We start from the raw sequence: 27,345 nt of genomic DNA on the forward strand, positions 1-27,345 counted from the left end.
AAAATCTTAGGAGAGATTAATGATCTTGGAAAAGATATTAATCAAAAAGAAATTTCACTCAAAATTCTACGTGGTCTACCATCTAAATGGGACATGAAGGTCACGGACATGAGAGATCATAGGGATCTAAAACCCCTATCGACCGATAAGCTCTTTAGTGATCTAAAAGCTTATGAATTTGAGATGAAATCAAAATTAGAGGAAGATCATGAAGAAAAGAACAACGCACTTATAGTCGAGCAACCATCAACTTCGAGGTTAGTACAAAATGTTGAATTATTTCCTAACGATCAATTTGCTCTCTTTGTCAAGAAATTTAGGAAATTCATGAAGAGGAGCAACTACAAGAAAAATCCACAAGGAAAATCGTGGAATGCAACAAAGAATTCGTAGAAAGAAATGGTTGAGGAAGACTCGAATTTGTGTTACAATTGTAGAAAGCCTAGACACTTTGCAGCTAGTTGTCCACACCCCAAGGTAAGTAAAAGTCAATATACAAATGTTTCTAACTCTCAACACGAAGAATTCAAGCCCAAAGATAAAAGGTTCACAAAGGAGAGAAGAAAAGCACTCATTAGTGACCCACTTGAGATAAGTGAGTCAGAAGAATCTTCAAGTGATGAAAGTGACACCTCAAAGGATGACAATGCAATGTTTTGCATGAGCATCTCCAACAATTCACCATGCGAGGACATGTGTCTTATGGCAAATGGAAGTGAAAAAAATGAGGTAACATCTAACTTTTATGATTCTGTAAATTCTTCATTTTTAAAGAGTCCTTCTTTCACTTAATGGAAGAATGTCAAACCGTAATGGACACTCACTCTCAGCTCAAAGAGCGCAATTGTCTTTTGATTCTCGAAAAAGATCAAATAAATGAAAAATTGCAAAATGCTCTACTTGAAATGAAAGACTTGAAAGATAAAATTATTTGTCTTCAAGAAGAGTGTAAATCAAGGGAAGTGAGAGAACACAATAACCTTAGAGAGGTTATAGCAACATTTACACATTCATCCAAAATAATGGACAAAATGGTAAATATGCAAAAACCCTCAAGTGATAAAACCGGACTCGGTTGTGATCCATCGTGTTCTCAAGCCACCAAAAACTTGGCCAATTCTACTACTACTTTAAATAATAAAGTCCAAGTAGTAAAATTTGTAAAAGGTCAAGAAAGCACAGTGAGACAAGGAATTGGTTATCAAACGAATGTCAAAATTAATACTGTTATGCCGAAGCCCCAAATAAATAATATTTCGCCTAAACAGTATACAAAAAGGCATAAGTTTGTTCCTAAATGGAAATACACCAATGAGTCTAGTACACAAAGCCCTCATAGGAGAATGGGAAGGAATCCAAGAATTGAGGCAAGAAGATTTTATCCCTCCAGACAAGATTGGTTTGATAATATTAAACCATGGACTAAGTCCAGATTTAATGCTTATCATAGGCTCAAACAATCTTCTTCCCACATGCCAAAAAATCGAGTCAAATTTCAAAAACCGGCACAAAATATGTTTTCAAAAATTAAATATGACTATAATGTGTTTAATGGTTACCAATCACCTAAACTTAGATCAGTGAGTACAAGGTGGATTTGGATACCAAAAATGACTAACACTCAAGGACCCAAATCAAGTTGGGTACCTAAAAACGTGTAATTTATTTGCAGGAAGTTTGTTACTTCGATAGTGGATGCTCTAGACACATGACTGGAAATAAATCTAGTCTTGTGAATCTTAAAAATATCGAAGGACCAAAAGTCGTATTCGGTGGAAATGAACGATACAGCATAAAAAAAAGGAATTGGTACAATTTTTCGAAATGGTTTGAAAATCAAAGATGTATCCTTTGTTGAAGGTCTAAAATTCAACTTGTTGAGTACAAGTCAATTTTGTGACAAAGGATATCTAGTAGAGTTCTTCAAAGATAAATGCCAAGTGAAGAATAATTCCTCGGGAGAAGTCGTGCTTGAAGGAATAATGAAGAAAAATATGTATGTTGTGGATTGGAACAAAACAAAAGAATTAGTATGCTTACTAGCAAACAATTCACACGCAACAAGTTGGGAATGGCACAAGAAGTTGAGTCATCTAAACTTCAAGACTATCAACAAGCTACCAAGAAACAAACTCGTTGAAGGTCTACCCGACATTGTCTACAAGAAAGATCAAATATGTGATGCTTGCCAAAGAGGAAAGCAAATCAAGTCATCTTTCAAATCCAAAGCTCAAGAATCTACAACAATACCGCTGAGTCTACTACACATGGATCTATTCGGTCCAGTAGACCCTGCAAGTCTAAGTGGTAAGAAATATACACTAGTTGTTGTTGATGATTTTTCCAGGTACACATGGACAATATTTCTCAAGAAGAAAAATGAAGTAGAGCAAAAGTTGCCAGAACTACTCAAGCTACTACAAAATGAGAAAGACTTGAAAATTGCAAAAATCCGAACTGATCGTGGAACAGAGTTCGTGAATCAAGTAATTAAAGCCTACTGCAATTCTCAAGGAATTCTACATCAATTATCTGCCGCACGTACACCTCAACAAAACGGTGTAGCCGAAAGAAGAAATAGAACACTAAAAGAAGCCGCACGAGTCATGATTGCGTCAGCCGAGCTACCTAAAAGATATTGGGCTGAAGCAATCAACACCGCTTGCTACACGCAAAATCAAAGCTTGATACACAAGTCTTACTATAAGACTCCGTACGAATTATGGAAAGGGAGAAAACCTAAACTCAATTATTTTCATACTTTTGGCATCAAATGTTTTATTCTTAATAATGGTAAAACATATCTAAAGACTTTTGATGAGCGTGCAGATGAAGGAATATTTTTGGGATATTCATCCACCAGCAAAGCATTCAGACTATTGAACAAAAAATCCATGGTAGTAGAAGAATCAATTCATGTTACATTTGATGAAGCTCATAAGAAGGAAACCCAGAGCAACAAAAATGATCAAGAAAGTTGTCAAGTTGAAAAGTCATTTAATGATACTGACATATCTTTCAAAGATCAAATTATACAGGGTATGGAGCAATTGGACATTGATTGCAATAGTGAAGGACACGTGGAAGTCAATGAAGATCCCCACGTGGAAAGTCAAAATTCTCAAGTTGAAACACAAGTTGGAGTTCAATCTGATGAGCAAAATATATCTATCTCCAACTTACCTATTGAGCTAGGAAACGTGGAAAACCCATGCAACCTACAACCTGACTTGAGATGGCTCAAAAATCACCCTCCAGAGCTAGTGATTGGAGATCCACGAGAAGGAGTAAAAACAAGGTCATCAAATATACATACTTTATTTTCTTGTTTTCTTTCTCAGGTGGAGCCCATAAGCATTGAAGAAGCTCTAAGTGATCCAGATTGGATTAATGCAATGCAAGAAGAGCTTGATCAATTTAAAAGAAGTGACGTATGGGAATTAGTTCCAAGACCCGAAAATTACAATGTAATTGGAACAAAATAGGTCTTTCGGAATAATGCAAATGAGGATGGAATTGTCATACGAAATAAAGCACGTTTAGTGGCAAAAGGATATTCACAAGAAGAAGGCATAGATTTCGATGAAACGTTTGCACCCGTTGCAAGACTGGAAGCCATCAGAATATTTCTAGCCTATGCCGCGTACAAGAATTTCACCGTCTATCAAATGGACGTGAAAAGTGCATTTTTGAACGGCTTACTTGAAGAGGAAGTCTACGTTGAGCAACCTCCCGGTTTCGAGGTAAAAGGTGATATTAATAAGGTCTACAGATTAAAGAAGACGTTATATGGGTTAAAACAAGCACCGAGAGCTTGGTATGACACTCTATCAACGTTCGTAATTAACTGTGGTTTTACAAAAGGCCTTGTTGATAAAACCTTGTTTAGAATTCAAGAAAATGATCACATTTTATTGGTACAAATTTATGTCGATGATATTATCTTTGGTAGTACTAATAAAACTTTGTGTGAGAAATTTTCCAAGCTAATGCAGAATAAGTTCGAGATGAGTATGATGGGAGAATTGAACTACTATCTTGGATTACAAGTAAAGCAACTCAACGAAGGAATATTCATCAATCAGGCCAAATACACGAAAGATCTTATAAAGAAATTTGGTCAAGATGGAAAATCTTCAATCAAGATCCCGATGAGCACATCTTTAAGATTGGATAAAGATGATGAAGGCAAGGACGTTGACGAAACAAAATATCGAGGAATGATTGGATCATTACTATACCTCACTGCAAGCCGACCAGATATATCTTATTCAGTGGGAGTATGTGCCAGGTTCCAGTCAAAGCCAAAAGAAAGTCATTTTCTTGCCACCAAGAAAATCATCCGATACCTAAAAGGAACAGTCAATGTGGGATTATGGTATCCCAAAGAAGGTAACTTTACATTAACTGGTTTCTCAGATGCAAATTTTGCAGGATGTAAAATCGATCGAAAAAGCACCTCAGGGACATGCCAGTTCTTAAGGGGAAGATTGGTATCATGGTTCAGCAAAAAGCAAAACTCCATAGCTACAAGCACATCCGAAGCTGAATATATAGCCGCTGGGAGTTGTTGTGCTCAAATTCTTTGGATGAAACAACAATTGAAAGATTATGGCATGAATTGTGAAAATTTCAACATACTGTGTGACAATACAAGTGCCATAGCTATAACACACAATCCCGTGTTACATTCAAGAACAAAACACATTGATGTGAGACATCATTTTATCCGGGATCATGTCGAAAAGAGGGAATTGTCAATCAAATACATCCCGACCGAGAATCAATTAGCTGATATTCTCACAAAGCCTCTGTGTGAATCAAGATTTTCAAAATTAAGACACGAGATGGGCATGATTGAATTGAGCTAAGTTTCTAAACTCTATTTAAATTATAAGCTCAATTTTTCATCTGAAATTTCGTTACTTCATCTGATAGATTATTTTCGTGCCTATGTGTCACACATGCAAAAGTTGTCACATCTTTTTATTTAAGTCTACCTATCTCAATTAAATGTGATAAAGCACATAATGCTTGCATGTCTCTTCTATCGTGTATCAATACTTTTATATACACATATATACACAAATAAATTTATTTAGATCTACACAATCTTAACATTTAAGAGTGACAAGATAGTATGATGATGGTTTTTATCTTAAATGAGAACACCTTTTTATGGTAGTTGCATATAATAAATTGTCTAGAAAGAATCAACTTTCTTTCTCTTTATCCCAACTACATAAAACGTGTAAATATGCATATATTATTTTTGGATCAAATTTAGTGCTCTATGAATTTTATTTCAGGTAAAATCAGTCCGAGTATCTAAATTTTTGGCGCCACATCAACAGACAAATTGGATGAAGAATAAATAACCTAAACTAACTATTAGTTAGGTCAAAGGTTGGAAGCTCTTGGAATATCAAAAATACACCTCACTTATTAAAAGTCAACATTTAATTGTGAGGATATTTTTGTAAAGGCACCTTCTTTCCACCCAACCGGTTAGAAGAGCCACCATTACACTCAAAACTCTCAAAATCTTTCCATCTTCCATAGCCAAAACCTTTCAAAATCTTCATCTCTTTCAAAATCTTCAATCCCTCAATCTCTAAAAATACCAAGCACATTATGGCTACCATTGGAGATTCAAGCTCTCAACCGAATGAAGAACACTCTCAACAACTCAATCTCACCAAGCTAGCAGTTGGAATCAAAGCCGGAGGAAGTTTTGACCCTCAAGGATTTCTCAAAGAGGCCGAGAACTCTCAACTCGCACAAAGAATCATCCATGCACTTCAACAATGTAATCTCATGAGGTTATGTTCTTATCCATACTCAGGATTTTATGATGAAGGTGTAGCAGATTTTTATGTGAATGCCAAGGTTGTTGGATGGACCATTGAGTCCACCGTGAATGGAACTCTCACCACCATTGATGAACAAGAGTTGCACACAACTTTTGGTTTGCCTATATCTAGTCCAGAACAACCACTATTGGACTTAGATGATCACACGGAAATTTGGACAGAAATTCGGAATGAGAATGCTTCTCTCGAACCAAATCTTTCCGGTCAAAAATCTAATTTGAAGTTTGAGTATGAGATGCTAGTTAAAATCTTCTATAAATGTGTATTGTGCAAATTGAATAGTATGGAGGATATATCACCTGTGAGAATTGGATATTTGCATGCTGTGATGAATGATGTTAGGGGTGACTGGAGTAAGCTTATTTTGAGCCGGATTGCACATTTTGTGAAAGGTGCAAAATTAGGAATGGGAAGTTCAATCATATCCTAGGGTTCGGTCTACTTATTGGTGAAATTATAAAAAGGAAGGGGTTACCAATGAGATCAAGAAAGCCTTTTGGAAGTAACCGGATTTTGTTTAAGGATCATGAAGTATCAACTGATTTGAACTCCAAGAGAAAGAGGAAGCCGAGAGGCATTCCTGCTAGGAAAAGGCCAGTTGCAGAAATTATTGGTTTATCCTCTCAACCTTCAACTCAATCCCATGAAAACCCTACCTCTAGTCAAAATCCAAACACAAGTCAAAATCCAAACTCAAGCCAAAATCCTACCACAAGCCAAAATCCCATCATGATTCACAATCCCACATCAAGCCCTAATCCCAACACAAGCCAAAGTTTCATAAATCCTTTTTCCCGAATTGCCGAATTGGAAACAATGTTGAATGAGGAAATTTATCAAGTTGGTGGAGTTGATTTGGTCTTGGTAAATGAATACCGAAGAGTCCTAAATTGGAGAAAGTGGAGACTTGGTTCCTATCAAGATTTGATGACAAAAGGACTGAGTATGCAAGAAGAAGAATTATTTTCCTTAAATTGGATTGGTAATTTTGATGTTGGCCATGCAACTTTGATGTCTACGGTGAATGGAATGTTTGTGAATAAATTGAAAGCTAAGTTGGCCGAGACTACTCTTGATGGCACAGTCCAAGGAGATATGCCTACCGAAGATGATTTCCTAGTTGATATTGATGAATTTGTCACAAGGAATGAAGAAGAAGAAAATGTCACATATGGTGCACATTTAATGGACAGTGGCTTATATGATTTGAGTGTGTTGAATCTCACTGAAATAAGTCAAGATCAAAATGCCATGCAAGTTAGCCAACACACGGAGGAAATTCAATCCATTCATGCAGAAAGTGCACAAGGTGACACGCACGTGTTACACACACCGGAAAGAGAAGGATATCAAGTGGAAAATCAAGCACAATCTCACATGCTTGAAATCAATTCTGCTCAAGAAGGAGCAAGATGTGTTCCCACAACCCGAGAAGAGCAAGATATTGATGGCACAACCTCAAATGAAAAATTGGAAAATCTGGAGAAAGTTGTACTAAGCCTTGTTGACCGAATGGAAAACATGTTTCAAGGCATCTACACTCATGTGGATCACGTTGTCAATACTCAAGGAGGAAAATTCGAAACATCTTTTGATGAAAATCGGAGGAGTCAACAACATTTGATCGACACACACCAAGCACTTGAGAAACAAGTTGGAGGATTGAATACAAATGTCAAGGGGCAACTCAATGAGTTCTACATCCAACTCTCTCAAATCCTCAAGAATTCTGGAAAAGGAAATGAAGCAATTGCCGTGAACCAAAGCCAAGGAATTCTCAATGTTGTTCATCAACATGAGAAGCAGATTAGTGATGTCCACACAGATCTCATCTCCATCAACACCAAAGTGGGCTGCCTTCGAGGTTCATATGAAAATATTTCAGAATCTATTTCATCTCGTCGTGAATCAATTTATACACTCCTTGATTACGCCAAAAAGGGGGAAGAGAGATTCAGTCATTTGGAAGGCATGCTTGAGATGATGATGACTGCCATGGCCACCCGAAATGTTGGTACAAGCAGTAGTAGAGGAGGAGGTGGCAGATCTGCTGGCAGAAATGTTGCTAGAAGAGGAGGATTAGAATATTGGTTCGGTGGTGGTGAGGCTGGTAGTCCAGGAGGATCAAGCAGCGCAAATACCACTAACCGTTCTTTTCGTGACGTTATTTGTGCAGGTGGAAATATTAAGCAAATCAATTGGTACAACAAAGCAGCTCTCTATTTGGAATCCACACCAAGAGATGGTAGAGTTGAAATGCCAAAGTTGGTGACTTTAAATGATCTACCAAAGGGAATGAAGAAGAGTGGTCCAAGTGATCAAAATTTGTGGGTTTCAAATGAGAACTTCAGAAGGATTAGAAGCTATGCTAGAGCTTTGATGATCATGGTTCTAAAGGACTATATCAAGGTCAATGATGCCGAGCTACAAAATGGAAGAAGTCTAGAAGAGTGCATCATATGGTATGAAGAAAGTATACTGCCTGGAAGCAACATCATTGAAGCATTCAACTATTATTCGGTTGGGCAGGTATGCAACAATTATGCCATTAGTGACAATTTCATTGATGTTCAAAATCATATAAATCATGTGCTTGAAGAGAGGAGAAACAAAGTCATTAGATGATTTGTATGATTGTCACATTTGTTTTTGTATGGTCCACGAGAACAGGAACCCATGAACAACTTGGAACAATTTATGGTTCGAATTATCTGTTTATGATGCTACTAAGTTTTCCTTGTTATTTACTATTATTTTATTTGTCTTGAAAGGTAACATTTTTAGCTTAGATTGTATCAAATCGCATAGATTGGAAAAATGCAAAAATTCATTATCATTAAAATCCAAAAATGCGAATAGGAATTTTAGTTGCTAAAAATACCTTTCCTAGAGTCAAAATCAAATGTTAAACTCGTCATGGCTATGTCAAAGTTAATAAAATCTTTTGAAAAATAATTGTTTTTTAAGACAAGCCAAATGACTGAGTATAGGTTTTGGCGTCATCAAAAAGGGGGAAAATTGATAGGGATATTTTTGTAAGTTTTGATGAGCCAAATGTACTTTAGATCCCCTTGGTTTTCAGGTCTTTTAGTACAAGCATCATAAATCAGAATATCGAATCAAAGGGAATCTACCATATGAAGAACAAAATTAATTTGGGAAATTAATTTTGGTCCTACGAGTATTCATCCGAGAAAGAAGCATAAAGGAATGGCGTTGCAAAGAATGACTGGATGAGCCTAATGGAGAAATGGTAGAAGTCCTTACTCAAAACGATCACACTTGAGATTGATTCCCCCCAAGGACTTATTTTTACAAGTCAAGTTTTCGGACAAGCACAATGTTCTTAAAAAGAGCACAATGTGCCCAGGAGCACAATGCTACCAAAAAGAGCACAATGCTGCTAAAGAGCACGATGTGTGCTGACAAGCACAATGTTCAAAAGGAGCACAATGTGTAAAAAAGAGCTCAATGTTCAAGTGAAGGAGCACGATGCTCAAGTCAAAGGAGCACAATGTGGCAAAGAAGCAAGATGATCAGAAATTGGATAAATTCGAAGGAATTTATTCTAAGTCTACCCACATGCCACAAGAATCCAAAATTGCCTGAAAGACATTTGATCAGAACGGAAAAATACTTATGAATAAATGAATATAAAAACTTATCCTAGAAATAAATTCTATCAGATGAATTTATTTCAAAGATACGTTGGATATTCAATATGACAACAAAATAATATCTTAAACAACTAGAAAATCAATTGGAGATAAGATATTATTTTGTTAGGCAAGTTGACAATCAAATCAAAATTGAAGACCTACTATTGTCAACAATATCAGGCTCTGAAGATTCAAATTTCGAATATCATATTATCCCACTCAAACGGATATATTTGATTGCCTATAAAAAGCCATGAAGACTTGAAGACAAAGAAGAGAGGTGAATACACACGAGATAAGAAGTGAACAAGTGCAAGTGCTCAAATATTCTTAGAGACTTAGTCTGAATAGTCTCAAATCTAGTTGGAGAGAGATACAATTACCTTTGTATTGGTAATTGTAAAAAGAGTATAGCTGTGTGCAAAATACTCTAGTGAGTGTAGCTGTGTGCAAAACACTCGTAGTTGCTAAGTGTAGCTGTGTGCAAGACACTTAGTTGGCGTTGAGTATAACTGTGTACGAAATACTCGGAGTTGAGTGTAGCCGTGTGCGAGACACTCGGAGTTGGGTGTAGCTGTGTGCAAAACATCCGGAAGAAGTGCTTGTGTAGCGCTTATTCACTATTGTAACTGTGTGCGGAAAATAGTGAATTTCTCCTAGACGCGAAAGGAGAAAAGTGGACTAGGAAGATTACGCCACTTCCGAACCACTATAAATTGTCTCTCTCATTTACATATTGCACTTACATAATTTGCTCAATCTATCTATCTTATCCGACTAACCCGTTTACTATTCACAGTTAATCTTAATCTTTCGGGTTTAATGTGTTTTCACGTATGCATGAGACTCAAACTTCTCGAGCTTAAATATTGAATTATTCTAAGCAAGTTTAACGTGTTGCATGTAACATTCGTTACACGGTCGACGTGATACGATATTTATTTACAATCTTGAATATTGTTATTATATATTGAGTGAACCATCTCCTTTATATATTCAAGATATCTCTGTCACTTTACATATCATCTATACTCATCTTACATGCGTATTTAAATTATTCATTGGGCATAACTCTTTACATACTACCTATTTTGCAGTTTGAATTTACTCTATTTACTTGTTATTTAGAGTTGAAATCACCAAAGAGTTATTTATTTTGAAAAAGCTTGAAAGTCTATTCACCCCCCCCCCCTCAAGACTTTCACCACCCTATCGGGACCAACAAGAACATTTAGAAGTGGCAAAATAGAATATTGAACTACACTAAATCTCAAAAGACTCTACCAATCAAAGATGAGGAAAAAGTACAAGAAAAATATTAATGTAATCTTAAAGGCAAACAAAAATATCTAGTTCCTTCTAAAAATCGAGTTGTGGGACTCAACTATCAAAGAAGATAATATACATCCTAACATACGAAAAGAAAAGTATTAGTAGTTGCAGTTCTCATATAAAGGCTCAAAATGTGTTAAGAGTTAGAAGAACGTAACCCATTAATAACCAGTAATATATTACAAAGTTTGAATATATCTCTTACACACAATTATTACCTTCTCCTAGACATCATAAAACGAGTACCAACAAAAAAATTCAAATGGAACAAATTTATCAATGGTAAGGTATAAATAAGAGTTGGCGCTGTTCTTCATCCGGTTAAGATCAAACAATCCATGGTGACCCAATCACCACAAAGACACATGCTTCATCACCTTTTTGAAAGTGCACACCAATCAAGAATCGAACCCGAGTCTGTACTGTGGGAAGGTACTATTCTACCACTAGACCACTAGTGCTTCTTTATAAAACATCATAAGAGGCAAAGTTTCAAGGTCAAAAGAGAACGTCTGATTAACAATAGTAGAACATTTAGAAGCGGCAAAATAGAATATTGAACTACACTAAATCTCAAAAGACTCTACCAATCAAAGATGAGGAAGAAGTACAAGAAAAATATTAATGTATTCTTGAAAGGAAACAAAAATATCTAGTTCCTTCTAAAAATCGTGTTGTTGGACTCAACTATCAAAGAAGATAATATATATCCTAACATACGAAAAGAAAAGTAATAGTAGTTGCAGTTCTCATATAAAGGCTCAAAATGAGTTAAAGTTCGAGGAACGTAACCCATTAATAACCAAAAATATTTTACAAAGTCTGAATATATCTCTTAAACACAATTATTAACTTCTCCTAGACATCATAAAACGAGTACCGACAAAAAAAAATTCAAAAGAACAAATTTTATCTATGGTAAGGTATAAATAATCTATCTTCATTCACGTGAAACCTTCAAAAATAGAAACTCAGAGTTGTTGCTGTTATTCATCCAGTTAAGATCGGACAACCCATGGCGACCCAATGACCACAAATATGCATTCTTCATCATCATTCATCATTTTGAAAGTGCACAAGCCGGGAATTGAACCCGGGTCTACACGGTAGCAGTGTACAATTCTACCACTAAATCACTGGTGCTTCGTAAAACATCATAAGAGGCTAAGTTTCAAAGTCAAAAGAGATCGTCTGATTAACAATAGTAGAACATTTAGAAGAGGCAAAATAGAATATTGAACTACACTAAATCTCAAAAGACTCTACCAATCAAAGATGAGGAAGAAGTACAAGAAAAATATTAATGTATTCTTAAAGGCAAACAAAAATATCTAGTACCTTCTAAAAATAGAGTTGTTGGACTAAACAATCAAAGAAGATAATATATATCCTAACATACGAAAAAAAAAGTAATAGTTGTTGCAGTTCTCATATAAAGGCTCAAAATGTGTTAAAAGTTAGAAGAACGTAACCCATTAATAATCAGTAATACATTACAAAGTTTGAATATATCTCTTACACACAATTATTACCTTCTCCTAGACATCATAAAACGAGTACCAACAAAAAAATTCAAAAGGAACAAATTTATCAATGGTAAGGTATAAATAAGAGTTAGCGCTGTTCTTCATCCGGTTAAGATCGAACAATCCATGGTGACCTAATCACCACAAATACACATGCTTCATCACCTTTTTGAAAGTGCACACCAGGAATCGAACCCGAGTCTATACCGTGGGAAGGTACTATTCTACCACTAGACCACTAGTGCTTCTTAATAAAACATCATAAGCGGCAAAGTTTCAAGGTCAAAAGAGAACGTCTGATTAACAATAGTAGAACATTTAGAAGAGGCAAAAGAGAATATTGAACTACACTAAATCTCAAAAGACTCTACCAATCAAAGATGAGGAAGAAGTACAAGTAAAATATTAATGTATTCTAGAAAGGAAACAAAAATATCTAGTTCCTTCTAAAAATCGAGTTGTTGGACTCAACTATCAAAGAAGATAATATATATCCTAACATACGAAAAGAAAAGTAATAGTAGTTGCAGTTCTCATATAAAGGCTCAAAATGAGTTAAAGTTCGAGGAACGTAACCCATTAATAACCAGAAATATTTTACAAAGTCTGAATATATCTCTTAAACACAATTATTACCTTCTCCTAGACATCATAAAATGAGTACCAACAAAAAAAATTCAAAAGAAAAATTTTTATCTATGGTAAGGTATAAATAATCTAATCTTCATTCACGTGAAACCTTCAAAAATAGAAACTCAGAGTTGTTGCTGTTATTCATCCAGTTAAGATCGGACAACCCATGGTGACCCAATGACCACAAATACGCATTCGTCATCATCATTTTGAAAGTGTACAAGCTGGGAATTGAACCCAGGTCTACACGGTAGCAGGGTACAATTCTACCACTAAACCACTGGTGCTTCTTAAAACATCATAAGAGGCTAAGTTTCAAGGTCAAAAGAGATCGTCTGATTAACAATAGTAGAACATTTAGAAGAGGCAAAATAGAATATTGAACTACACTAAATCTCAAAAGACTCTGCCAATCAAAGATGAGGAAGAAGTACAAGAAAAATATTAATGTATTCTTGAAAGGCTCGGGATCTACCTGTATTTCTCTCTCAGGACTGCGTGCCATTACTGGACTTAAGCCTGCGTGCCATTGTTAGCTGTACATCTCTGCTTTGCGTTCCAGGAGGTGTTGCAGTTGTGGTGCATCCCGGCTAGGCGGCATTATGGTGTGTAGTCACTGTAGTGCAACTGGCTGGGGGGCCACGTTTGTGACGCGCGAGGCATCTATCCTCGCGATTAGTTAGTGATAGCTAGCATAGGGCTTGGGGCATGCATGTTAGAGCCCCAGGGGCCACTTTATGTTATCTTGTCTTATCTTACTTTTCCTTACTTAGCTTATTAGTAGGATTTAGGCCATGTGGGGCCTAAGTCCATCCGGACCTTGTACTGGCCTTGGCCTTCCTTTTTTTATTAATAAACTTCATTTAAAAAAAAAAAAAAAAAACTACACTAAATCTCAAAAGACTCTACCAATCAAAGATGAGGAAGAAGTACAAGAAAAATATTAATGTATTCTTTAAGGCAAACAAAAATATCTAGTACCTTCTAAAAATAGAGTTGTTGGACTCAACTATCAAAGAAGATAATATATATCCTCACATACGAAAAGAAAAGTAATAGTTGTTGCAGTTCTCATATAAAGGCTCAAAATGTGTTAAAAGTTCGAAGAACATAACCCATTAATAACCAGAAATATATTACAATGTCTGAATATATCTCTTCAACACAATTATTACCATCTCCTAGACATTATAAAACGAGTACCAACAAAAAAATTCAAATGAAACAAATTTATCTATGTTAAGGTATAAATAATCTATCTTCATTCACATGAAACCTTCAAAAATAGAAACTCAGAGTTGGCGCTTTTATTCATCAGTTAAGATCGGACAACCCATGGTGACCCAATCACCACAAATACACATTCTTCATCACTGTTTTGAAAGTACACCAACCGGGAATCGAACACGGGTATATACCGTGCCAAGGTACTATTTTACAACTAGACCTCTGGTGCTTCTTAAAACATCATAAGAGGCTAAGTTTCAAGGTCAAAAGGGAATGTCTGATTAACAATTTTAGAACATTTAGAAGAGGCGAAATAGAATATGTGAACTACACTAAATATCAAAAGACTCTTCCAATCAAAGATGAGGAAGAAGTACACGAAAAATATTAGTGTATTCTTAAAGGCAAACAAAAATATCTAGTACCTTCTAAAAATCAAGTTGCTGGACTCAACTATCAAAGAAAATAATATATATACTAACATACGAAAAGAAAAGTAATAGTAGTTGCAATTCTCATATAAAGGCTCAAAATGAGTTAAAGTTAGAAGAATGTTGTGACACCCCCAAATCCAAATTCAATTAATGGGGTAATTGAGTAATTAATCCTATTTCAATTGAGGAATTAATTCCTAAAATCCTGAAATTCAATAATTGAGGACTAGTATGACTAGTCAACTCCAAAGTCAAGTTGTACCTTGAGCTTTGAAGGGAGTTCCCTTGTTCCTTACATTTCCTAATGTTAGTAAGGGCATTCTTGACCTTACACATGGTGTTAGTACTGTAACCTAACCTAGTAGACATCTTCATTCTATCTCTTACACATTCTAAAAATCTAGCTCTACCTTCTCTCTAAAAAGGTGAGTAGCTTTTCTTCCAAGCCAAGTTGAGACCTTGCCAAGACTTCAAGAGTTGCTTCCAAGATTCAACCTTTCAGCTATTTGTGCATCTAGGAGGGTAAGATCTAAGTCCATCTTGTGTTTTTGGTTTCATCCTAGGTGTCTTTTCTTAAAGGTAAGATCTTTATGATCTTTTTGGTTTGTGTTTGAAGTGGGTTTGGAAGGTGAGCCTTGAGAAGAGCTTGTTAAGGTGTAAAGTGAAGTCTTTTAGTCTACAAGAGGTAACCCATTCTCTACAAAACCTATTTTGCTTACCTATATGTGATTTCTTGGATTCTACATGTGTTTTGCTATGAAATGTGAGTGTTGATGCATTATCATGTGAAAATGCATATCTAGAGATTGTGTTTAGGGTTCTTGTGTCCCATTTCTTGGAATTTCCTTTGATTCTAGTCATTTTGTTGTATTGGGTGAGATTTGGCATGTTTTGGACTTGAATTTGAGCTTGGTGTTGAAAATCCCCGAAGGGATGTTTTTGTACAGGTATATGTACCCGCGGGCGGAATGACGGGTAGAGCTCCAACCCGCCACCCACCCGCGGGGAACATATGGCCGGTGGGTAGTGTACCCGCGGGCGGAACCACGGGTGGGAGCCTACCCGTGGGTCCACCCGCAGGGAACACTGTGGTGCTGTTGAGGGATTTGTTCCCCGTGATTCTTTTGACTCGGTATTTAGTGTTTTGACTTCCCGATGTTCTTTTGTTGAACTATTTGACTGTCTTCTTGATGTTTCGTATGTTTAGAACTATATGGTAGGTATCCATGTAGGTTTTTGTGTCTCGAATCGTGCTAAGTGTTCAACAATGTGTTTAGTTGAACCGTGATGAGTCTTGGGTGTTCCTCGGAACTACGTTTGGTAAGAAAGCTAGTTTGGTATCTAAATGCTAGCGCGTGTGTTGTTTGTACCTTCCGTTTGGTTGATGATAACTTGTGTTATTCACCGTTGTTGTTGTGGGCTGTGACCCATTCCTTGATTGAGTATGTTTCATACCTTCGTTGTAATCCGTTGATTGATTCTTGTTAAAGTGTGATGCGTGTGTGGCTTAACCTGGATTGCACGATTAGTGGTATGGGACACAAGTTACCAAGGTATTGCAGCGGTCCTTGTGGTGGCCGTGACGTGATTATGGAGTTGTGGCCTGAGTGATGGGTCCACGTGATTCTTGGGTGGCATGTGTTGCCGTGTGTGTGTACGGTACCTTGTGTACTATGAAATTGGTGGTCTCGTTGGTGGTCGTTGGTGGGGGACGACGGTCCCGGAGGAAAAAGGTTGGACTAAGAAGTACAGGGGTCCTGGAGGTAATGGTTGGAAAGAAGAAACAAGGTTGGGGGTAGCCATAAGGTTGGAACAGTGCATAAGGCAGGCATATCAACTCGTGATGGGTGATATCACGAGGGCTATTGTAGCCATTGTGGTGAGTTTTTCTCTTGTGACGTGTGTAGTCACAAAGGCATGTGTTGCCTTGGCATGTATTGCCGGTTGTGTGAGTTTTATCCTTTTTGCGTTGTGCTTGTCGGGTTTTGATCTATTGAGTGATCATAGATCATGCCTTGACTCTTTTGTGAGTCGTGCTGGTTCTTGTGGTCTTGGGATGTGTTCCCGTGTGTTGTTTGTGGAGAGTGTTGAGTCTTATGTTGGCTTTTACTCTTGGTTTTACACTTATATATATGTATTCCGTTTCGAAAATGGTTTTACAACTTATACCTTACCTATGTATGTTATTTCACATGTATTGGTGGGTTAGGAGCATTATTCGCTGACCGGGCGTCGTCCCATGTTTATTTGTGTTCTTTCAGGTGTTGTCTAGGCGAGTGCGCTGTTTAGTGCCCGTAAGCATAGCTTTCCCCGTTGGTTTTATGGCCTGTGTGCCGATCTAGTGTAGACTTGTGGAACTTTGGGATAGTGTAACAATGCAGATTTGGCCGTAGCGTTCATTCTTGTTGATGAACGTGGCATAACACCCCTTGACTTGGATTGTATGTTTATCCAGTTATCTTTTAATCTTCCGCTGTGCTAGTTGTTTAGTTGTGTTATCTGCACATGTCAAGGCTTTTTACAGCATGTGTTTTGGGAGGGTGTTACAGTTGGTATCAGAGCCTAGGTTTTAACCTAGGAAGGAGTTACAAAGTCTGAATATATCTCTTAAACACAATTATTACCTTCTCCTAGAGATCATAAAATGAGTACCAACAAAAAAATTCAAAAGAAACAAATTTATCTATGGTAAGGTATAAACAATCTATCTTATTTCACATGAAACCTTCAAAAATATAAACTAGAGTTGGCGCTGTAATTCATCCAGTTAAGATCAAACAACCCATGGCAAGTACACCAGCTGGGAATTAAACCCGGCTCTATATCGTGGCAGGGTATTATTCTACCACTAGACAACTGGTACTTCTTAAAACATCATAAGAGGCTAAGTTTCAAGGTCAAACGAGAACGTCTAATTAACAATAGTAGAACATTTCGAAGAGGCAAAATAGAATATTGAACTACACTAAATTTTAAAAGACTACCAATCAAAGATGAGGAAGAAGTACAAGAAAAATATTAATGTATTCTTAAAGGCAAACAAAAATATCTAGTTCCTTCTAAAAATCGAGTTGTTGGACTCAACTATCAAAGAAGATAATATATATCCTAACATACGAAAAAAAAAAGTAATAGTAGTTGTAGTTCTCATATAAAAGCTCAAAATGAGTAAAAGTTAGAAGAACGTAACCCATTAATATATTAAAAATTCTAAATATATCTCTTAAACACAATTATTACCAACTCAGAGTTGGAGCTGTTCTTCATCTGGTTAAGATCGAACAACCCATGGCGACCCAATCACCACAAATACATATTCTTTATTACCGTTTTGAAAGTGCACACCAATCGGGAATCGAACCCGACTCTGTACCATGGCAAGGTATTATTCTACCACTAGACAACTAGTGCTTCTTAAAACATCACAAGAGGCTAAGTTTCAAGGTCAAAAGAGAACGTCTGATTAACAATAGTAGAACATTTCGAAGAGGCAAAATAGAATATTGAACTACACTAAATCTCAAAAGACTCTACCAATCAAAGATGAGGAAGAAGTACAAGAAAAATATTAATGTATTCTTAAAGGCAAACAAAAATATCTAGTTCCTTCTAAAAATCGAGTTGTTGGACTCAACTATCAAAGAAGATAATATATATCCTAATTTACGAAAAGAAAATTAATAGTAGTTGCAGTTCTCATATAAAGGCTCAAAATGAGTTAAAGTTCGAGGAACGTAACCCATTAATAACCAGAAATATTTTACAAAGTCTGAATATATCTCTTAAACACAATTATTACCTTCTCCTAGACATCATAAAACGAGTACCAACAAAAAAAATTAAAAAGAAACAAATTTATCTATGGTAAGATATAAATAATCTATCTTCATTCACATGAAAGCTTCAAAAATAGAAACTCAGAATTGGCGCTGTTATTCATCCAGTTAAGATCGGAGAACCCATGGCGACCCAATGACCACAAATACGCATTCTTCATCATCATCATTTTAAAAGTGCACAAGCCCGGAAATGAACCCAGGTCTATACCGTGGCAGGGTACTATTCTACCACTAGACCACTGGTGCTTCTTAAAACATCAAAAGAGGCTAAGTTTCAAGGTCAAAAGAGAACGTCTGATTAACAATAGTAGAACATTTAGAAGAGGCAAAATAGAATATTTAACTACTCTAAATCTCAAAAGACTCTACCAATCAAAGATGAGTAAGAAGTACAAGAAAAATATTAATGTATTCTTAAAGGCGAACAAAAATATCTAGTACCTTCTAAAAATAGAGTTGTTGGACTCAACTATCAAAGAAGATTTCCGTAGCCAACTTCACGACGGAAAATTCCGTTGCAGTTTTCTGTCGCCACCGCTCGTGACGGATTATTTCCGTCACGAAATGGAATACTACAAGCCTGGAGACTACGGAATGAATTCCATCGCGAAAATGCAAAATTCCGTTGCAAAACGCGATTCGCGACGGAATTTCTCGTTTTCACGATGGAAAAATTCCGTCGCAAATCGAGATTTTTCTTGTAGTGATATATATCCTAACATACGAAAAGACAAGTAATGTGTTAAAAGTTAGAAGAACGTAACCCATTAATAACCAGAAATATATTACAAAGTCTGAATATATCTCTTAAACACAATTATTACCTTCTCCTAGACATCATAAAATGAGTACCAACAAAAAAAATTCAAAAGAAACAAATTTATCTATGGTAAGGTATAAATAATTAATCTTCATTCACATGAAACCTTCAAAAATAAAAACTACGCTGTTATTTATCCGATTAAAATCGGACAACCCATGGCGACCCAATTACCACAAGTACGCATTCTTCATCACCATTTTGAAAGTACACCAACCGGGAATCGGACCCAGGTATATACCGTAGCAAGGAACTATTTTACCACTAAACCACTAGTGCTTCTTAAAACATCATATGAGGTTAAGTTTCAAGGTCAAAAGAGAACGTCCGATTAACAATAGTAGAACATTTAAAAGAGGCAAAATAGAATATTTAACTACTCCAAATCTCAAAAGACTCTACCCATCAAAGATGAGGAAGAAGTACAAGGAAAATATTAATGTATTCTTAAAGGCAAACAAAAATATTTAGTACCTTCTAAAACTCAAGTTGTTGGACTCAACTATACATATGAAAAGAAAAGTAATTGTAGTTGCAGTTCTCATATAAAGGCTCAAAATGAGTTAAGCTTAGAAGAACGTAACTGTAACACCCCAGATTTTCAAGACATTTAAAACTTATAAAATAAAGGTATTATCTCATTAAATCCCAAAACATAATACAAGTGTACGGGGTGCTATGCCACACCTGAGCTGGAGAACCCAGGTGCACAGGCTGACTAACTAATGTCCTCAATAATGTAAATGCACAATATGGCACGCAGGCCGAAAGGGGACTAACTACTTCTACGTTCCGAGTACTAGCGCTCTCCAGTGACTTATTCTTCTGTGCCTGAAAGCCAAATATATCTGTTCAGCGAGAGATGCTGGTAACCCACTCCAACGCGTTGAAATACAATACATATAGAGATCTATACGAAAACCATTTTGAGCATGAAGATATTGTAACACCCCTGATTTTCAAGACATTTAAAACTTAATAATAAAGGTAACATCTCATTAAATCCCAAAGCGTAACATAAGTGTACGGGGTGCTATGCCACACCTGGGCTGGAGAACCCAGGTGCACAGGCTGTCTAACTACTATCCTCCGAAATATAAATGCATAACATGGCACGCAGGCCGAAGGGGAAACTATACTACTTCTACGCTCCAGTTCTAGCGCGCTCCAGTGCTCTAATCCTCTGTGCCTGAAAGCCAAATATATCTGTTCAGCGAGAGATGCTGGTAACCCACTCCAACGCGTTGAAATACAATACATATAGCAATATATATATAGATATACGAAAACCATTTTGAGCATGAGAATATATCCTACGAACTCTAGCTTTAAAAACCGGGAATGACTCGACAGATCAGGTCAGACACAGGCAACAATTATACGAGCATATGCAATTCACAACAGATAAGGCAGATAAGGCAGAGCATAAACAATGATCATAACCCAACATGAACAATCCCCAATATAAATCCCATAGTCACATCCCCCAAGACACTCATAATCACAACTCGTCCATGTCACAACACATAACGCACGTTGTTGGCGCCACAGGACCACTCGCATGCCCATACATGCGGGTCAGCGCATATAGCTCTGACACGGCCCCACAGCACCATGCCCCGTATCGCAACACGGGGAGGTCGATCGCAACCGACCGATGAACCGCAGCTCATCATAATGTTTGATCGCAACCAAACAGTGGACCGCAGCCCAAGATAGTGTGTCATCTGACTGTAGCCAGGAATTCCCATCTGACTACAGCCAGCCTCTGAACCGCAGCTCAGGAAAGATGTCACCTGATTGCAGCCAGGAATTCCCATCTGACTACAACCAGCTTCTGGACCGCAGCCCAGGATACCGTCATCCGACTGCAGCCAGGAATTCCCCTCTGATTGTAGCCGGCTTCTGAACCGCAGCTCAGGATAACCAATCCGATCGCAACCGAATTGGGGCAACACGCACACATAACACATAGCAAGCACATGCAACCCACATTACACATTGGGAAGGGGGACAAAGCGTATAACGACCTTATGCGTGATCCATCACGTACTAAGAATAGTCCTAAGGGGTTCATACTTCTTCCACCTAGGTCAACGGGATACCAATTCAACTAGCATGCAATATAATAGACTCATAAACCTACGAACGGTACCCGAAATATCAAACTAGACATAGGCACGACAAACGGGGTCCGTTGGGACACCACAGGGATCGGGGAAACACCAAACGGGGAAGCCGGGGTCCCGAAGGGGGGGGAAATTCCAGCGAGTAGCCGGTGGGTGGGGGTCCACCCGCCGGCTGCCCGCCGGACATCACTGTTCCGGGCAGCGGGAGCCCGGCGGGCAGCTGCCCGCTGCCGGAACTGCCCGGAGTTGCCACGGGTAGGTGGCCGGTCCCCAACCCCCACCTACCCCCCACTGACTCTTTTCATCACTTTTCGCCCCGGGAACCGTTGTGGAACCCGAAACCATGCTTAGACACTTTACAACGCAATTAACGACAACACGTAGACAATTAACGGATCAAATACGAGAAACGAACGGCACCTAACCTATCATGCATAATCAACACCCAAACATGCGATTTCCCCACCCGATGATCCAAGAATAATATCATACGATACAACCTAGGGTTCTAATCACTTTTATATCAACAAGAATACAATTCGTCTTCTAATTGCAAGATTCGGTAGGAACAACACATAATCATCAAGGATACCAATTAATCATCAAAAACATCATAATCATCAAGAACAACACATAATCATCAAAACCCCAATTAATCATCAAGAACATCATAATTATCAAGAAACTCCCAATATCAAGATTATCAAGATTCCTCATGGAATCATTATATCGACATCAATAATAATCATCATCAATCGCCATTTACAACAATATGGGGGAAACCCTAAGGGGAAATCATAGCTATGAAAATAGGTTTTGTTGAGACATGGGTTACCTCTTAGCCTTAATTAATTCCTTGGCTATGAAGGATCTTTCTTTAAGCTTTCTTGCTTTCTTGATTTCTTCTAAGGGAATTCTTGGAGCTCTCCTGGGGCGATGGGGCGTTTAGGCGTGTGGGGAGTTCTAGGTGTCTCCTAAGTTCCCTATTTATATATTTAAGACTCCTAATTAGGGCCTGAATGGTATGGGTTTACTAATTCTATTCCTTATAGGGCTCAGGGACTTGCTTTAGGGATAAGGGTCCATATTAATTAAAGCGGATCCTAATCACAATCTGAATAGTAAAAGGCCTACTTCCTTTATTCCTAATAGATAACTAGGTCTAGGATTGCTAATTAGGATCTGAATAGTAAAAGGTTTACTATCTTTATTCCTAATAGGCTTAAGCCTCTAATTTAGGCAAGGGTCCACGGTTCATGGTGGACCCTATTAATTAATTAAAGGGGAACCTAACATAATTAATCATATTTAATTATTATTAGCGGGATTAATTAAATCATTAATCCAGGATTTAAAGGCCGTAACACGGGGTGTTACACTCTCCCCCCCTTACAAGGGGCTTCGTCCCCGAAGCCCGGTGTCATAGTCCACCCTTTCACCCCTAGACATCTCGTAGTTCGGCCTCCTGGGTAGGAGTATGGTCCTACGTTTGTCTTAGTTTGGGGTAGGCTGTACTTTTGGTGGCGTCGTGATAGAGAAGTTATGGGTGTACCTCGGTTTCCTGCGCTGGAACTGGGCGCCCTACGAGTGCCCAAGGCGGCCTCGATTGCTGCCACCCTCTGATCGAGCGCGCGTGTGGTGCGGATCAAGGATGAGAACCCTTCTTCCATGATTTGGTTTTGCCGGCTGAGCTGTGCGAGAATGCGCTCATTGACCGAGCTCTCGTTTTGATTCCTCGGGTCCCTTCTGGATCGTGGTTGCACTGTCGGGTCGGGCCCGTCATCCTCCTCCTGTTCCTCATTTTCTCCCGTGCCTCCGTAATCTTGCATGGCCCGCTTGAGCTTTTTGTTGGAGATGTCCAACCGATCAACCAATTCCCTACGTTCCTCTTCGGGTTTTTGGCAAATTTCTTCGAGGGTGAGATAGTGTCCTCCCTCGGTGTAGTAGATGTCGTTGCGGCGGAGGTTTTGGGCATTGAAAACCATGCCATTGGCGGTCTTGACTTCGGTGTGGCTTAGGTCTACCCCCTTCTTCTCCATGATCCAACTTAGGATCATCCCGTAAGGTAGGCTAAGCCGGTTGCTTGTTTTGCAGAACTCTATGTGCTTTAGCATGAGTGCCGGCAGGTTGAACTTGATTTTATGTTTTAGGAGATACGCAAAGGTGCACTCCAAGCTCCCTACATCCTTGCTCTTGTTATTGGTGGGCAAGAGGCTATCGGTTATAATCATAACCAATATCTTTTGCTCCGCCGATAGCCACTTTCGGTTGGGTCGAGTAGCCGAGGTGAACCCGTCCTCTTTCCCGAGTAAGTACCCGAGATAGTCCTTGTATCCCGTAGTTTGGGTATCAATCCACCCCTTTCGGTCATAGTTAGACACACCCGTGGTGGTCAATTTCAAGAGCTTGGCCAACCGGCCTTCGGAAAGCACAATTTCCTTGCCACGGACCTTGGTGGTCACTTCTACTTTGTCGCCCCATTTGGTGGCCACAAGGTGTTGGTAGAATTCTTTCACCAATTCGGGGTAGGTGTCCCCTTTGATGGCGAGGTAAGTATCTAAAAGGCCTTGGTATTTAAGCATATCAACCAATTCCGGAGAAAATTGGTCGGGTTCAAGTGCTTTACCTCCGATTACGGTGTAATCGGCGTTGCTCCATTCCGGGGTGCGGATTCCGAGGGGTTTCTTTGGCATCGTGATAGGTGGTACTTTTCCAGTGGGTTTTCCGGCGAGGTCTCCGGCGAGGTTTCCGGCGAGTCTCCGGCGAAGTGGGCAGCGCGTTCTTCTTCGTGGGCGAGGAAGGCGGCGGCGAGCTGGGCTCCGGTGAGGGCTCGGCGAGGGGAGGTGGCGGCTTTGGAGTGGGTTTGGGCGGAGCGTGGCAGCGGGTGGCGTCCGGGCGAGTGGCGGGCGGTGCCGGTGTCGCGGGTCCTCTCCGGCGGTGATGGCGGCGTGCGGCGGGGTGCAGCCTGGGCGGTCGGTGGTGGCTCGGCTGCTGGCGGCGGTGGTTTCGTGGGGCCGGTGATGGGGCGACGGGGTGGTGAGATGGGTAGGAAGGGTGAGGGAGAGGGAGTGTAGGAGAAGGGGAAGAAGGAGAAGAAGAAGAGGAAGAAGGGTTTTTGATTTGGGGATTTTGTGGGTTTTAGGGATTTGGAGGGGTTTAACAAGGGAGTATCCCCTTGAAGTTTTAAGAAACATTCATGGGCTAGTGGTTAAGGCTTTATCTTGTAAGTGAGAGGTCCATGGTTCCATTCCTAATGGTAACATTAGGCATTCCTTGATGAGGTGATTTTTGTCATTTTCCTTGTTTCGTCTTTTAGTGAGGAAGGGTTGGGTGGATGGCATAACTTGTGTTTTACTTTCGTAGCGGAATTGAAACTTGAACGAAAATGAATCTTTATTCATAATACTTTCTAAGTAGCTAAGTTAAGTAGACATAATGCTTCCGAAGTAGTTAAACTAAGTAAGTGGTCGACATGACACAGGGAACGGCTACAAGGGGGTGATGGCTTATCCTAGACAGAATTCGCTTTCGGGATTTTCTTCGGCGGGGTCCGTATGGTCCTCGTCTTCAGGGATTGGGTTTTCCCCTCCTAGGCCTTCTTCATTTCCGAGGTCGGCTTGCGTTTGGCTCATGACGAATATTTTTCCGGGAGCGCCGTAGCCCCCTTGGTGACCCGTGGTGGTGGGACGTGGCCTTTGGGGTTGAGTGCAATGGAAGGCCTTGTGTCCTTCCTCCACGCAGTTGAAGCACCTCTAGGGGTTGCCTGCGCAGTCCTTGCCGCGGTGGCTTTTGTTGCATCTCGGGCAAGGAAAGTTCCTTGGGTTCGCTTCGTTGTTTCCCAGGGGCGGCCTCGGGTTGGTTGTCCTTATGCCGACGTCGTTCCTTGTTCTTTTCATTGGCGGTGCCCCACTTCCGGGATTCCTCCTTCGCATTTGTTCTTGAACCCCGCGTTGAAGTAGTTGGATTCGGTGGAGATTCGCGGCACTGCCGTAAGCCTCGTTAAGGGTCCGGGGCCTGCTCACCACCAGTGCCTTCCGGGCTTCGAAGTTGAGGCCCAATACGAATCTTTCTACCTTGGTTGCCTCGGTGGGGACGAGTTCGGGCGCGAAGCGTGCCAGTTCGAGGAACCGTTTATGGTACTCTACGACGGTGGTCGTTCCTTGCTTTAGATGGAGGAACTCTTCATACATGGATGATCTTACGTGAGTTGGGTAGAACCGTTCGCGCAGCCGTGCCTTGAGGCTTTCCCAGTTGAACCCCGGCTCTTGTCGGTGGGTGGGTCCCTCGTGGATCCACCAGAGATCGGCCTCGTGTCCGAAGTAGAACGAGGCTATTTCTACGCGGCGTTCCTCCGGACATTCTACTACCCCTAGAATCTTATCGAGAGTCTGGATCCACTCCTCTAGGACAGCGGGGTCTTCTTCTCCGGAGAACGTAGGAGGCCGGTGGTTTGAGACTTGTCGGGCGATGTCTGAGCTTGCGTTCGTCGGAGGTGGTGGGGGCCTGACGTTGCGAAGGGCCGCATCACTTAGTGCCTGCGCGACTTGTGTTAGTTGCTGTAGAGTTTGGGTCAAGGGGTCGTCAGTGGTGGGTTCCGGAGTCCTTGATTGCCTTCTGTTCGGTGCCATGCTATCGTTTTTCTGGTCAGTGTTTACAAGAATATTAAGTTAGGGTTCGACGCACTTCTGGTGAAGTGATAAGTGGGGAAGGGTTTTAGAATGGGAAAGGGCAACGTGTAGGGAAGTTATGTGTAGGTTTCACAATCTCACCGCGCGTCCTAAGGTTCCTGAGTCCTATGTTCCTAAGTACCTAGAGTTCAAGCCTAGTGTCCTAAAGTCCGGTCTTAAGGGTCTTATCCCAGGGTCAAACTTAGGCTCTGATACCAACTGTAACACCCCTGATTTTCAAGACATTTAAAACTTAATAATAAAGGTAACATCTCATTAAATCCCAAAGCGTAACATAAGTGTACGGGGTGCTATGCCACACCTGGGCTGGAGAACCCAGGTGCACAGGCTGTCTAACTACTATCCTCCGAAATATAAATGCATAACATGGCACGCAGGCCGAAGGGTAAACTATACTACTTCTACGCTCCAGTTCTAGCGCGCTCCAGTGCTCTAATCCTCTGTGCCTGAAAGCCAAATATATCTGTTCAGCGAGAGATGCTGGTAACCCACTCCAACGCGTTGAAATACAATACATATAGCAATATATATATAGATATACGAAAACCATTTTGAGCATGAGAATATATCCTACGAACTCTAGCTTTAAAAACCGGGAATGACTCGACAGATCAGGTCAGACACAGGCAACAATTATACGAGCATATGCAATTCACAACAGATAAGGCAGATAAGGCAGAGCATAAACAATGATCATAACCCAACATGAACAATCCCCAATATAAATCCCATAGTCACATCCCCCAAGACACTCATAATCACAACTCGTCCATGTCACAACACATAACGCACGTTGTTGGCGCCACAGGACCACTCGCATGCCCATACATGCGGGTCAGCGCATATAGCTCTGACACGGCCCCACAGCACCATGCCCCGTATCGCAACACGGGGAGGTCGATCGCAACCGACCGATGAACCGCAGCTCATCATAATGTTTGATCGCAACCAAACAGTGGACCGCAGCCCAAGATAGTGTGTCATCTGACTGTAGCCAGGAATTCCCATCTGACTACAGCCAGCCTCTGAACCGCAGCTCAGGAAAGATGTCACCTGATTGCAGCCAGGAATTCCCATCTGACTACAACCAGCTTCTGGACCGCAGCCCAGGATACCGTCATCCGACTGCAGCCAGGAATTCCCCTCTGACTGTAGCCGGCTTCTGAACCGCAGCTCAGGATAACC

The 27,345-nt window shown here is 39.8% G+C and overlaps 1 non-coding gene across 1 annotated transcript; it reads right to left on the bottom strand.

The window, feature by feature from the left end:
- Positions 1 to 11,936: 11,936 nt before the first annotated feature.
- Positions 11,937 to 12,007, bottom strand: TRNAS-GCU. Its single transcript has one exon. It is a non-coding gene; the product is annotated as a tRNA-Ser (tRNA).
- Positions 12,008 to 27,345: the final 15,338 nt, after the last annotated feature.

This window comes from Ipomoea nil, unplaced genomic scaffold (assembly GCF_001879475.1).
Source record: "Ipomoea nil cultivar Tokyo-kokei standard unplaced genomic scaffold, Asagao_1.1 scaffold3100, whole genome shotgun sequence".
Lineage (NCBI taxonomy): Eukaryota > Viridiplantae > Streptophyta > Magnoliopsida > Solanales > Convolvulaceae > Ipomoea > Ipomoea nil.